The 14,847-nt window shown below is 42.4% G+C and overlaps 1 long non-coding RNA gene across 1 annotated transcript; it reads left to right on the plus strand.

The window, feature by feature from the left end:
* The first annotated feature begins 5,180 nt into the window (after positions 1 to 5,180).
* Positions 5,181 to 14,385, plus strand: LOC122237629. The gene is made up of 4 exons (XR_006216213.1): positions 5,181 to 5,306; positions 6,439 to 6,862; positions 8,348 to 8,539; positions 14,299 to 14,385. It is a non-coding gene; the product is annotated as an uncharacterized LOC122237629 (long non-coding RNA).
* The last annotated feature ends 462 nt before the right edge of the window (positions 14,386 to 14,847 follow it).

Below are 14,847 nucleotides of genomic sequence, written 5' to 3' on the forward strand. Positions count from 1 at the left end.
CTTCATACTGTGTTTGTAAGGACAATTCTCTTGACTCCCCATGTTTGTGATATTTACTCTCCCCATTCTCTCCATTTCTATACCCTCTTCTACCCCTTAACTGGCATCTGGTATACCTTTAATTTCACATCATCAAGGCTGATGCTTCAACCTGATATTTTACTTTTTCTTACCTGTGCATTTGCTGCTTTGTGCTTGATTGCTTTTCCCCAACATGTCTGTCTGGGAATCTCCTCACTTTCAAAGATGCAGCTACAATGCCTGTCCTTCTGCGATGTTTTCCCACAGACCCCACTATTTCAGCTTTGCACTTCCACGGATTACAATAGATTCCACTCCCCTGAAATCACTGCTTTATTCTGCACATGACTTCTACTGAACCTAAGCTCTTTGGGGGAACATTTCAGTGTTTCCCAAGCCAAGCAAAGTTGTTGGGAGACAGATTTAAATAAATATTTTCAGTCTGGTTTGGTTTTGGTTATATTTGTCTGCATAAGTAAATATCAGTTCTGATTCAAAGTAGCATTTGGCTTAAGGCTCTGCATGGAGCCTCTTACTAAAATACCCCTTACTAAAATATTGATTAAGGTATAGAATAATATTTTTTAGAAACTCATACCACCACCAAAATTTGGTAGTGACAGATAACCAATAGCAATTGTTTAATATACAGGGATGTTAATGATCAGATGGGTCAGATGTCAAGACTTGAGGCTGGGCAAGGATGTGTAATTAGCTGAGGGAAAGAGAATGTGAAGTGAATAGAGAAAAAAGGAGTTAAAAAGACTAGCAATGATGACATAACCAGTTGTATAAAATAGAATCACTTTTTCCTTACTTCCTTCTTGGATCATTTTATATAGATATAAACACACACACACGCACACACACACACCCATCACCCTAAAATGGATGGAACGTCACAAAGTAAGAACTTTGGTGTCTTCTTCTGGGAAGATTCTATGGGAGATATATTTGCATCATATTAGGTGAAGTATGACTTCCATATTGTCTTTACTTAGAAGGTAAGTGTCGTTGAAAGACTTGCGTACGGATGCCACATTGAGGAGGCTTGAACTGCACTATATGGTTTTAACATCAACGTTGTTGAGATTTCCTAGAATCTCCTTCCCAATTAGATGTGGCCAAAGGAGGTACTCCCAAGAGATTTGGGAGTAGAAGGCTCTGGTGGCTTAATTGTGCTGACAGACTCAGAGGGGCCAGAGAGTTCCAGTTCTTCCATGTCTAACTTCTTTCTGACTGGTCCATAGGCAGACACTGGACTGTGACCTACAGATGTCTTCTCCAGATTTCTTCCCTCCACGGCCTCGCTTTTATGGCTGAGCGTATGAAGCTTCTCAAAGTAGCTTGTTATTGACTTCTTTGATCCTCCAAATCCTCTGTCAGACATGCACTCCCCAGCCCCTCCTATAATTGTGCAATGTCTAACTGCTGTAATAAATCTGTTATCCTATAACTCACGGGTTTTCTGCTTATCTGACTGAAAGCTGATTGGCATAGATACCGTTGAGATAGACAAAGAAAAGGGTTTCAGAAAGTAAGGGATAAATTAACAGATTTGCAATGGTGGTAGAAGTCTATAACACGTATCTTGACATCTTTTGTAGATGAAATAGAAAAAAAATAGAGTTATGTAAGTCCTGAATAATATCATTAATAAAGCTATATGTGTAAATGTGTATATATTGATCTTCATATCCTGCAGAGAATATTCTTTATTTTCATCATCAATAAAACATTTATGAAATATCGATCTACATTATGTCCCAAAGAAAAACTTAAAAAATAATTACAAAGAGCAGGAACTTGGATCAATGGATAAACCTTGAGTATTTGTAGCAGATGTCACAGATGATGGTGTTTTGCTGGACTAGAAAAAATTTAAAAGATAGAAATCAGTATGCTTCGATAAGCACTTGTTTAATATGATGACCCAGGTATTATGCTAGATGCTGGGGGTCCCATGACCCCTACTTACTTCCAGGTCCTTACAGTCTCACTGTAAGCTAGTGGCCACAGAGCATGGGTGGCAGCTTGGAATTACAATCAAGCATCGTGTGTCCCTGATATGCCAGGAGGTGAGAATGATTCGTGTCGGGGAGTGAGTGAAATCAGGTTGTTTATATATGTGAAGAAATCTGATCATCAGAAACCTAAAAGCATTTTAATTTTATTCAATTCAAAGTGGGAGTCACTGGTGTTTTCAGATGTTTTAAGAGATTTAACCTTAGGGACATGTGGGATAGATTGGGATGGGGGTGAACTGGACCATGAGGTTCCATTCGAGAAAAGGGCCAGCATCAGTCACAGTGGAACTGGAAAAGAAAGGTTGATCTGCAAGTAGTATTTCAAACACTTGAAGGCTGCTTCGAGATAGGGAGGAATAGGAAGGAGTCATCGTGACTACAGTAATTTCAACCCTGAGTGACTGTTAGAAGGGTGTCAACACTGGCAGAAATAGGATATCAGTGCTTTCTAATTTCTTTTTTTTTAATTTTTTAATGTTTATTTTTGAAAGAGAGACAGAGACAGAACACGAGTGTGGGAGGGGCAGAGAGAGACAGGGAGACATAGAATCCAAGGCAGGCTCCAGGCTCTGAGCTGTCAGCACAGAGCCTGACCTGGGACTTGAACTCATAGAACACGAGGTCATAAACTTGAGTCGAAGTTGGATGTTTAATCGACTGAACACCCAGGTGCCCCCGTGCTTTCCAACTTCTAAAATGTGTTTCCAAACTTTTAAGGAGGATAACAATTTAAACACATACATGTAACCTCTTGCCTCCAGAGTCCTCAAAAATTACCTACAGATATTAATGGGGTTATTCTGACTAGAAGCCAGGGAAGAATGCAAGACAAACTTCAGAAACATGGAGGACATTTTCCTGGATACAATGGAGATAGAAATCTATCATATCTGTCGGACAAGATCTGCATTTTCCTGCATATAATAAAGAACAGTTGGGGAATTAACCAAAGAGATCCAAACAAATCCCTTCAACCTTCCACCCACCATAGTTTGGAGCAGTGGTTTGAGAATGGACATGCGGTGTGGGGGGCCATGTAGGCCATCTGCATCCCATCAGTTTGTCCTTGGCACCTGTTGGGTTCCAGAGGCTGCACCGAGCAGGTGGCTGGTGGCAGTTGTTAATCCTGGCGTAAACAAAGGGAATGGAGAATCGCGTCCAACCATTTCTGACTGTGTCAGTACACCTAGACAAATGCACCAACAGGAAGGCCAGGTCACGTGGAAGTTACCTCCAGCCCAGCACCTCCATATTTCTCTAATGCTGGCAAATCCCTGCACTGGTAAAGTCAAACCAATGTAAATCTATGCCTATCTCTTTTCTTTTCAAGGTCCAAAAGTTCTGTTTGTTTGTTGTCAAGGAACCAGGAACTCTATAATGGAAACCACGTCAATGGTGTTGGTCAACACCTCAATCTCTTCAATGCTCAACAAGCATATACATCCCATTTTAAAATGTCCAGATGGAGAAAAACCACTAACACAGAAATATTCTGCAGCTTAAAAAGAAACTATTTGGTGGAATCAGAGCAAAATTCCTCCTATAAAGCTCAAATGGCTGCAATAAAAGGAGAAGCTGTTGGGCATTTCCAAAGTATGCTCTTTATAATACTCAAGTAGATATTACACTTCTGCAGTTTGAGAAATATCATAGGTAACACTACGAAACCATGAACAATCAAGTGACAATGTTAAAAGGCAAGCTTAGAACAGCTGAATGGATACGGCCAACAAACCGAGTCTCTGAAAAATGAAGGCAAATCCTACAAACTCTCCCAGCACGCAAAGGGAAAAACAATAATTGAAAGCGTCGAGAGAAGTGTGAAAAGACATGATCTGGGAAACAGCATATTCGTAGCAGGGAGCGCACAAGACAGAAAAAACAACAGAAGCAAAGTTTCTTGAGAGCGTTCACCAGGTACTAAAAGCAATGCATGAAAATATTGCCTAAACATTTTTATGGGATCCAGTGTCTAAGAATAGTTTCCTCTATTTAGATCTAGGTGTATCACCCTACCAGGATCTGGATGCCCCGTGTTCCTATTTAAAAATACCAACATTGAAAATGTGCATGTGGAACTCAATTGCTTGGGTTTTGAGATCAGTCGATAAGTTTCATGTAATTCTAATCAAAATTCTAAATGGATTTTTTTTTTAACTTGACAGTAATCAGAAAGTTCATCTGGAAGGTTTTGAAATGTTTGAAGAAGGATAATACACGTAGAGACTTGCTTTTCTAGATTTTAGAAGATTTTATGCAGCTGCTGTCATGAAGCGGAGATGATAATGGAATAAGAATAAAAGACCCTGGAGCGGACCACGGTGTGCAACGAATCAAATGATAAAGTTAGTACTTTAAATCAGTGACTAAAGATAATTATCGAATAAATGGCACTGGGGCAATTGGCTAACTATGGGAGAAAACAGCTAGATACCTGCCTCGTATCACTTGTCAAAGAAAGTTTTAGAGGGATTAAAAAGCTAAATGTAAAAGACGCAACCACTGAGTGTTGATAGGCACCTATCTGATATCACATAACAGCAAAAGAAGAAAGCATGAAGAAACTTACTGATAGATTTTAAAACATCAAATAATTAAAACCCATATTTACCAAAAAAAAACCCTATTAACCAAGTTAAAAGCTTTATGATAAATTGGGGAACTCGCACCACGTATAAAGACAAAGGTATAAATGTAGAAACACAAACATATGAAAACAAAGCTATGAACGTACTTGGAAAATCCAGAAGAAAAGAAATTAAATTCCATCGTAGAAAATGGGCAAGAAACAATATATAGGCATTTGCAATACGGGAGGAAATACAGTGGTCAATAAATATGGATGATAGTAAGAACCTGGTATATTTGTTTGCTGTAGGTGTTGTAACAAATCACCACACACTTGATTGCTTCAAACAACAAAAAATTATTTCTCACAGTTTTAGAGTCTAGAGAGTTGAAATTGGTTTCATTGGGCCAACATCAAGGCTGCGCTCCCTCTGGAGGCTCTAGGGGACAGCCCATTCCCTCCTTCTTCCAGCTTCTAAGGCTGCCAGCAGTTTCAGTGTGGGGTTGCATCACTAAAGGGTCTGGTTCTGTGGTCACAATGCCCCTCTTCCGTGTGTCTGAACTTCCTCTCCCTCTTTTACAAGAACGCTTGTGATGGCACTTAAGGGCCACGCAATAACCCAGTATACTTTCTCCATCTCAAGATCCTCTTCTTAAGTCCCACCTGTGATGATCCATCTTCCAAATAAGGTACGTTTACATGCCCCCCCTGGGGGCATGTAAAGCCTGGTATATTGGGGGCTCATCACACAGCCTACTACATCTAACTAGTAATCAAATAATTTTAAAACTGTTATGCGTTATGTTCATTTATGTAGGGGTGAAAGATCACAAAACCAGTGTTTGTAAAAGGGCTGGATGATAGAATATTGGTATGTTGTTTTAGAGGCCCAGTTGGGCAATATACACCGAGCTACTTAAGAGCGTTCAAGCTTTTCCACTTTTTGATATTTTTCAAATGGAGATAACGAAAGCTGTGCACAAAGGTGATTATCATAATGTTATTATAGTACAGTTTATAAGAGTTAAACAGTGTAAGCAACCTGAATGTTTGGAATTTTTTTTAATAAAGGTGCGGTATGCTGAGCATACATGAAAAATCATTTATTGAAGACTATGCAGCACGCTAGCATGCGAAGCAGGGAACCAAACCATATGGTTCCAGTCTTGTTAAATACACCTGGAAACCAATAAATACATATATCCCCACATGAAATTGGAAGTGCACACCCCGTAACATTAGGAGTGGATATCCCTGAGGTTGAGTGATTTTTATTTTCCTTTTCGTATTGAAACATTTTCCCATATCTTTTTGCAAGGAACTAGTTGTACTTTCTTTTAATGCTACGATTCCCATTATACCGAGGTCCTGATCACTGAATTACTTAACATTTAGGGATGAGCTGAGTTAGGCAGTCTTCATAGAGGAGAGAACAGAGAGTGACTTAGTTTTTTATGCTAAATTGATCATGGGACAGCCAGGTATCACCTGTGTTTGGACTTCGGGTTCGTGGCAGATACTGCCTCTCTGGAGCTGTGCTTCGTGAAGCCCTGGAGGAACCATGCTGGCTTCCTAGTGCTGTGGAACATGATTCTAGAATTCGTCCTAATGGACCACCAGCATTCTGAACCCAGATTTGTTCCTATTCTCTTCTCTTTGTGTATACGTTCACGTGCACTGGCTGTCTGACCTGCAGCGACTCATTTCTCTAACAAAATATTAATAAGTTAAGATCTATATGCATATTGAATAAAGTATTTAAAATTATCATTATCATTATATTTCTCTTTGTTTCTTTTTTGTATTTTGTGGCATGCCCAGCGAATGCAACCTTTCAAGTTTGCCTGTCCCTAAACAGTGAAAACTAACCATAGAAAACCCAGCGCTCAGAGCATGAGGCAGATCTCAGTCTTCTCTGCCTCAGGTACATAAAGCAGAGTCAGTTTCAGACTCTGTGTTGCAAAAGAGAGCATGCCACAAGAAATGATGGTTCCTGGGATAGCGTGCCACAGACACAGACTACCTGCTCTAAGAGACATCTACATTTGGCATCCAGGAGTGTGATTTTTCCTTCCGTCTTAAGCAAAACTTGTACTGATCTATAGAGTAGCGTTTTGCAGTAACAGCAGAACTGAACACTGGGCTCCAAGGGGAAGGAACGAGAGTATAGAAACAAGCGGGTCACAGAGCACCTGAACCCTGCTTCCTGGACGGAGGTATGAAGAGGCAGCACAGGTCTATAAAGGTAATTTCTACAGAAAGTCTGAGAACCCAGCGGGGCCTGGAAATAGCAGAAGAGATCACAGATATCATAGCAGAAATGCAGCTAAGAGAATGGGGCGGAAACAGAAGGGGCCATATGGAGATAGAGATGTATCACCTTGCGTAGACCGGTAGCCGAGGACCAGGAAGGGGAGATTCACACTTCAGTGGACGCTCAGAGGACATCAAAGTCCACAAGTCTGCCCGGATGCATTGGCATGGCTTACCAGCCTCCAATTTGCCCACAACCCCAGGCAGGTGCGAGACAGGAGGACTGGAGCGACTTAGTTGAATTTCTCTAGCTGAACGGGGGCTCAAATTGTTATTATGCTGATCCCGTGGATTGGATTCACGTGTGCTGAACCAGTCTACCCATCGGCTGGACCACTTTCCCATTCGAATGAGGGCAGAGCTGGAGGAGAGAAGGCGGTGGGGAGGGCTGTGCGAAGCCCAGAACTACAGCCATTTTTGCAGTGCTGTTTGTGGTGTGGACCGTCTGCTCACGGACCGGGTGGAGAGGGGCTGCAGGCTTGGCCATTTGTGCTCTTGAGCAGCACTGAGCTTTAACTCTGGGATTGAGGCTGTGTCTGGGCATCTCATTGGTAGCCCAAAGTCCTTTTATTTATGGGCATGTCAGAAAGTTAGAATTGAGGGGTGAGGCCCTGGTTTACAGAGGAGAGGAAATCCAGGGGCCCAAACATCGAACTGGCCATGTTTTCATTCGCTGGTTCCATTTAACAGCCTCTCGCAACATATGCAGTTTACATTACGGTATCCGGCACATGTAGACTTTGGCTGGGCTTGTCCTCCTGAGTTCAGAATTTATGAGCGCGCAAATAGACATCCAAGCAAAGAGTAGGCACGCCAGAATAACGAGAGGGGAAAGCCTCGATTCTGTCTCTTCGGGGCCACGTTAACTCTGTCCTGACCAGAAGAACAAGGAGATTCCGCGTCTCCAAAAGGAGGCTGGGGAGGAGACGAATACTCTGAGATTCTGTTCTGGAGTTGTGGAAATACAGCCTCGTGCTCTCCTGCTTTCAGTTCCCTGGAGCAGGATACTGAAGAAGGAAAAGGCAGCCGCTGAGCCTTTTTGTGGCTCTAAGAAAATGAGGTCATTTAAGCAAGAAAACCAGCAGACTGGTCATTTAATAGCAGGACCCAGAAACCTTGTAAATACTTCCTCATTAGGGCAACCCAGCGGTTTATGGCCAAACTTGTAACAGGGTCCTTTGAAGTCAACAGGAGTTAAATTTCAGTAAAGGCTGTGAGCCCACAGGTAGCCCCACTGATGAGTGGCATTATCCAGTCCCTGCACGATTACATGTGGTCACAGCCAGAGCAGTTGTTGGGTGAGGAACGCTGCTCTAAGGACAGGGAAAAGTAGAACATTGATGGGATATGATGATTTCCGTAATTACCTGGATATCACATGCCAATCACAATTAAGTTACTTGACGTTCCCTTCAAGTGCACCTGCCTTTTACACAACGGATGCATCTCTGTGCTGAAGCGTGTGAGGCAGCAGCGAACACAATGTCTGGTCCTATGTGCGTTGTTACTATCTGGGAAGAGAGAAGAGACAACGGAAGAGAGGGAACACTCAGTTTACTCACCTATCATTGGCCAGAGTGTCAAAAGCGCCTGATTCTTCACTTTATAGGTAAGGGCATGAGGCACAGGGAGGTTAAGTAACTTCTCCAAGATTGCACAGCTACAGAGAGGTGGAAACCCAATTTAAAACCAGGTTTATTTTCGCTGTCTTTCATCCTCTGTCCTTGTTCCACTCAACCCTTCTGGCTTTGATGCTCACCTCTCCCTACGTACTGCTTTGGATGGAGCCACCGAAAATCTCAGTTGCCCAAACTGGTGAGCATTACTGAACATTTTGCTTGTTTTGTCAGTCGTATTTCACGCTGTTGACCCCTCCGTCACTCCTTTCCTGAAACTCCTTTCTTCCTGAAGTTTGTTCTTCAAACAAACACTTCAAACAATAGGAAGTGTGTTCTTCCTATTAAGTATCGACCTCTTTGACTTCACTTTATCTGATATAATTATAACAGATAATAATATTTGTAGCAGTGTCTATTAAATGCTCCCTATGTTCTACGCATCGCACCTTGTCTCCCGTTGAAATTTCACAGCTGCTCTATGAGGTAGGTATTATTATTATTATCAGCACTGTTGAGCAGAGCAGAAAGAGGGACTGTGAATGGTTTTGTAAGTTGGATAAAGTGGCACAGTCCCTGAATTGCAGAGTCAGGACAAAAATTGAGGTCTGAGGTGCCTGGGTGGCTCAGCTGGCTAAACCTGTGACTTCAGCTCAGGTCATGATTTCAGGATTCATGAGTTTGAGCCCCACATTGGGCTCCGCATTGACAGTGCACTGTCTGCTCGGGTTTCTCTCTCTCTCCCTCTCTATCTGACCCTTCCCCACTTGCATTCTCTCTCTCTCTCTCTCTCTCAAAATAAGAAATAAACTTAAAAAACCCCTGAGGTCTGCCAGGCTCTGGTTCCATGCTGGCTGGGATTCCTGTGTCTACTCATGTCTTTTGTTCTCGCCTCTAAATACACACTTTCCTTGAGTAGCTCTGCTCAAGGTTATGCTTTCATCGACATCCTAAATGTAGATGGCTTCTTGAGCATTAGAATCTATGTCCAAGTATCTAGATGCTCATTGTCCCCCAGATGTCCTCTGGAGCCTTCACCCTGAACACGCTCCAGGCTGTCCCCATCTACCCTCCTCACCCTGTCGCTTTTGTTGCTGTCACCTTTCATATGACTGTTGGAGCAGTAACTGGGAGTTCTTAGAGCCCTCCCTTTACCTGCTCACATCTAAGCCCCAGGGTCCTTCCTCCCAAATCTCTCCCTGTCATGTCCCTTCCCTTCTCCTCACTGCTTCTCTCAGCCCCTCCTACCGCTGAGCTAGAGGACCTCCATCGAATCTGCACATTGTGATATTTTCAACATCAAGACTGATCAGACCACACTGAATGCATCAGGGCTGTCACAGGGGTTTCCTTAAATTAAAAAAAAATTAATGTTTATTTTGAGAGAGAGAGAGAGGACAGGGGAGGAGCAGAGAGACAGGGAGACACAGAATTCGAAGCAGACTCCAGGCTCCGAGCCATCAGCACAGAGCCCAACGCTGGGCTCGAACTCACAAACTGCGAGATCATGACCTGGGCCAACGTCAGATGTTCAACCTCCTGAGACTCCCAAGTGCCCCACCTTAAAATGTTTTTTAAGCAGAGGCGTCCTATATGCATTTAAAACTAATGCTAAGCCCTAGAAAGTATGACTGGTAAAAGCAAGAGAAAGCACTAACGTTTATGTTTGACCTTCTCCTTCTTCCCTTAATGGGCTTTGTTCCCTGATTGGTCAGTGCTTATTTACTGAGTGCTAACTATGTGTCAGCTCCCTTCCAGGCACTGGGCATAAACCAGTGAGCAAAGGGAAACCTAAGTCCCCGGCTCACATTCTAGCTATGGTAGCAAATGAGGAGATAGGCGAGAAACAAATGAAAAAACATGTATGTGATATGTCAGAGGGTAATAGGAAAACTTACGCATGGTAACAGATTAGGAAAAGCTGAAGTGGATGTCAGTTTGTCTCATCGAACAGGGTAGCCAAGGATGGCTTCTCTAATAGCTTGATATTTGGTCAGAGATCTGAAGGAGGTGACACAGAGGGTCCTGAATGTGTTAGTAAAAAGCCCTCCATGCCTGGGAAATGGGGTGCTAAAGTCCAGAGCCCCCAAGACCAGTGTGGCTGCAGATGAGTGGGTGAGGGGACGGGGTTAGGCATGAGATCAGAGAGGTATAGTGGGTAGCAGGCGAGGTCACATCAGATGTGGTAGGCCATACCTGTTGAGTTGGATCAACCTGTCCTCTGAGTGACGTGGGGAGCCTCCTGAGAATTTTCAGCAGAAGATCCACATAATGCAATTTAGGTTTTGAAAGTCAAACAGTTATATTGATGGTAGGCTCTGGGGAGGTCAAGGCAGAATCGGAAAGATCATAGAGAAAGGTATTCCCAAACATCAGGTGAGGGATGGTGGTGGCTTAACTAGGAGAAGAAGGGGGAGACATGGTTAGATATAAGACAAGTTCTCTACTACAGACTGTGTTATGCAGTGCAGATCCAGAACACTATTTAAAAACTGGGGGTCTGGAAGATAAACTCGTACATGCCTCTGCAAAGCCTAGAGAGTTCCTCCTGACCAGGTCCCCACCGCATGCCCAGCCTTGTTGTGAAATGCGCCATGCTGCACGAGCTGTGGTGATGCCTGCTGTGCCCAGGGCCCACCACCTTCTCTCTAGGCTGGAGCCTTTGCATGAGCTGTTTCCTCTTTCTAGATCTTTCTTTACTCTTTGTAGACCTTTGCAAAGTCAACCTTTAAATCCCAGCTCAAGTGTTGGGATTTCAAACTCTTCCTTTGAAACATTTCCTTGGTCCCTAGGTCTTTTCAAACTCTTCCTTTGAAATATTTCCTTGGTCTATTTGGATGCTTCTTCTTCTATGCTTAAGTTTAGTTTGTTCATAACCCCATCAAAGCGACTGCTTGATGCATTGCAATCGATTGTTGCTTTGTCCCCTAAGTTGTTAAGCAACTTGAATGTCTAGACTGAGCCGGTTTTATCTGGTCTCCTCAGGACCTACTTTGATGCTGGCATGCAACAAGTGTTTTATAAGCACTTACTGAATAATAAATAAGTGAGTTTTAACTTCACAACTCACTTCAGAATGTGAGTAGTGTTCAGAGTGTGAGCCTAACTTGAGCAACAAAATGCTCAGGGCCAAAATTTCCCCTAGATGTTCCACCTAGGGCGAGTATGGAATATGACCCCCATGGATCAACTGCAAGGTTTGCTTTTATGAGAGGTTTGCACATAAATGTTCCATCAGCAAGTTCTTTGAGCTGGGAAAATGGGAGCTAGTAGGAGGCACTGTGTTGACATGGAAGATGGGCCATTCACTGTTTAAGATTCGTTGGCCATTTGTGGAGTTCTTTTGAACTTAAATAAACTAATATAAATTGACTTTTTGCTATAAAAACATACTTTCTACTTCATATACAATATGTATGTGGGATACTGCTCAGTCCCAGGCTGCCAGAAATTATCCCATGTTAAGAGCTGAATCATGACATTCATGGGTCATAATCTGCACACTGGATAATTTTCCCTGAACTGGGAGGGAGGTTTCGTTAATTTTTTTTAATGTTTATTTATTTTTGGGAGAGAGAGACAGAGTGTGAGCGGGAGAGGGACAGAGAGAGAGAGGGAGACAGAATCTGAGGCAGGCTCCAGGCTCTGAGCTGTCAGCACAGAGCCCAACAGGGGGCTCAAACCCACGAACCATGAGATCATGACGTGAGCCGAAGTTGGATGCACAACCGACTGAGCCACCCAGGCTCCCCAAGAGGGAGGTTTCTTTAGGAATGGAGATCTCTCCTTCCAGTCTAACCCTTGGCTTGACACCAAGGCTTGGGGTGTTCTTTGTATAATCACACATGTTTTTAAAAGTAAAAACAAAGGTATTTGGATCAAAGATTTCTATTTCACAATAGGACTCACAGAAATATATGTGTAGCCAGGCTGCAACCTGCCAGCTGTCAATTGTTAGAACAAGCTTTGCTGGACATGAGTTTTCAAGTGCATTTTTAATAGTTGCTGATTTAAAACCAAGGAATAATGGGATGAAACAGATTTGAAGCAGGATCTGCATGTTCCTAAGAATGAGGAATAAAAATTATTATGCGCTATTTCTATCCAGACGCTTCACATTTTTTATCTCGTTTAATTCTGACAACAGCTTTTCAAGGTATTTTATTCTCACTTTCCAAATGAGAAATTAGCGGCTTAAGGTCACATAGCTAGTTAAGAAAAAAAAAAGCCAGTTCTAAAACAAAGTGCTGTCAAATTACAAAGTTCTTTCTATTACACACTGCTGCCTTTTTGTCTTGGTTATTTCCTATAATGAACACTTTTTATTCTGCAGATACACGCACTGTTTAAATAAGCTTTTTTTGTGGTGTTTATAAATCATCTTGGAATAAGGTGACCTTACGTCTTGGTTTGCCCTGAACACCCCTGCTTTATGGCTATTGCCTTGGTAAAATTATTAATAACACTGCCTTTCACTCTCAGAATTGTTTCAGTCTGGAAAGTAAATTATATGGTCACCCTCTCTTTGAACTGGTAGATCACACTGCTTATCCAGTCTCTTCTTGGTGAATCCTTTGCCCAAGCACAAAGGATTACTTTGTTTGTTTGTTTGTTGGCTTGCTTTTGTTTTTCAGATTAACTGCTTAGCTTCTAGAACCATCTAGATCATCAGAAATGCAGGAGGAAAAAAATCCAAACATAATCGTTATACCACGAAGCCAACAAGGCAATGCAGGCTGATTTTAGTTCACTGAACAGATTGACTGAGAATTTTTCCAGTTGTTCATCTGGAGAACCAGATTTAAATTGTGTTGTGTTAGAAACACTGATATGTAAAAAAATGAATATATATATATATATACACACACATATATATAAAGATATATACATATATATATATATATATATATAAGTTGTGTGTATACACACACACACACACACACATCCACACATAGTGGTGGAGAGCAGTTCTCTGTAGGTTTGGCAGTTGGCAGGCAGAGAACCTGTGAATTTCAAATAAGGAAGAAGTTGATCCTGTAAGTCCCATATAAAAATAACTTATTCTATATTTCTGAAGATCTGGAATCTTCTCTTTGATGGTAAAGCATGTCCCTTCTCTGGGCTATCCTAGTGTGAAGCTGGGGAAGACAACCTTCCTTTTGTCTTTGTAAGCCTGGTCCTGAAGATAAAGATCCAGAGACCAAGCCTTTAAAGTGTGTGCTAAGCAATGCCCCAAAGCCATTGCACTCTTCCCAGCCACTGGCTTGCCTTTTTAGGGTAGCCCATTCCTCATGTGTTATTCTTGCGGGACTCTACTCCCTATATTGCTCTGGCTAATTGAATTCCCCAGCGGGATGAAAGCATTTTTGTGCTGGCTTGAGAACAGAAGAGCCCAAATGCACAAAACTGTAAATACTGATGACAACAGAATCTCATCCCTCCTGTTGTTATTTATTTTGAGATTTTTGCTGGGGCAATAGTTTTATGTTTGACATTTATATAGGTCACGGTGAGCTAATAGCCATCTGCCATCTGGGGACTCTTTTGTAATGAACATTATAGAAGACTATGGAAAAATTCTCTGGCATTTCTGATTTGCACACAAGCAGAGATGGGGCTGCTCTTTATGCTATTCTGGCTTACATTAGTCATATGCTCCGCCTAGGCGCTCACTCACACTCGGACATGCAGGCAGGGAGCCCTGGGAGCCTGGGCTGGGCTCAGCCAAAGCTGATTTCTCTGTCGTTCTCAGATACATCTTTTGGCAGTGAAGAGGAGTTCTGGCTTTCAAGCTTCAGGAAACTTCACCTGGATCTAATGGTACCCGGGCTAGACAATGAGTTTTCAGTGAGCCCTGCTGGTTTGTGTTAGGTTTTCAAAAGAATAATGACCATAGAAAACAACCCCGAGTATGTTTTCTATGGGCAGCCCAAAGCCATTGAAAGAGCACGTACTGCCTAATTGCCAGATTTGTACTCATCCAAATCAGACCCTCACTTGAACTCTTCAAGCCTCCATTCCTTCATCTATAAAATAGAAGTAAAAGGTTGACCTTATTTATTTGAAAATTACATGAAACTACACATAGGAAACATCTAACACACCACTTAGTGAATAGAACTTCCTCTTTAAGTTGGTAATTTCACTTTTTTATTCTTCCTTAGCTACTATGCCTTCCAAGTAAGGATAGGGGGTGCCGGGGTGGTAGATGTAGGTGGGGAAGGATGAAAGGAGAACAGCTTCCTTTTAATTCATTGTGTTTCCTCAGTTCTACCACCAACACCCTGGTCAGTGGGGCTCA

The sequence above is a fragment of the Panthera tigris genome, chromosome B1 (assembly GCF_018350195.1).
Source record: "Panthera tigris isolate Pti1 chromosome B1, P.tigris_Pti1_mat1.1, whole genome shotgun sequence".
Taxonomy (NCBI): domain Eukaryota; kingdom Metazoa; phylum Chordata; class Mammalia; order Carnivora; family Felidae; genus Panthera; species Panthera tigris.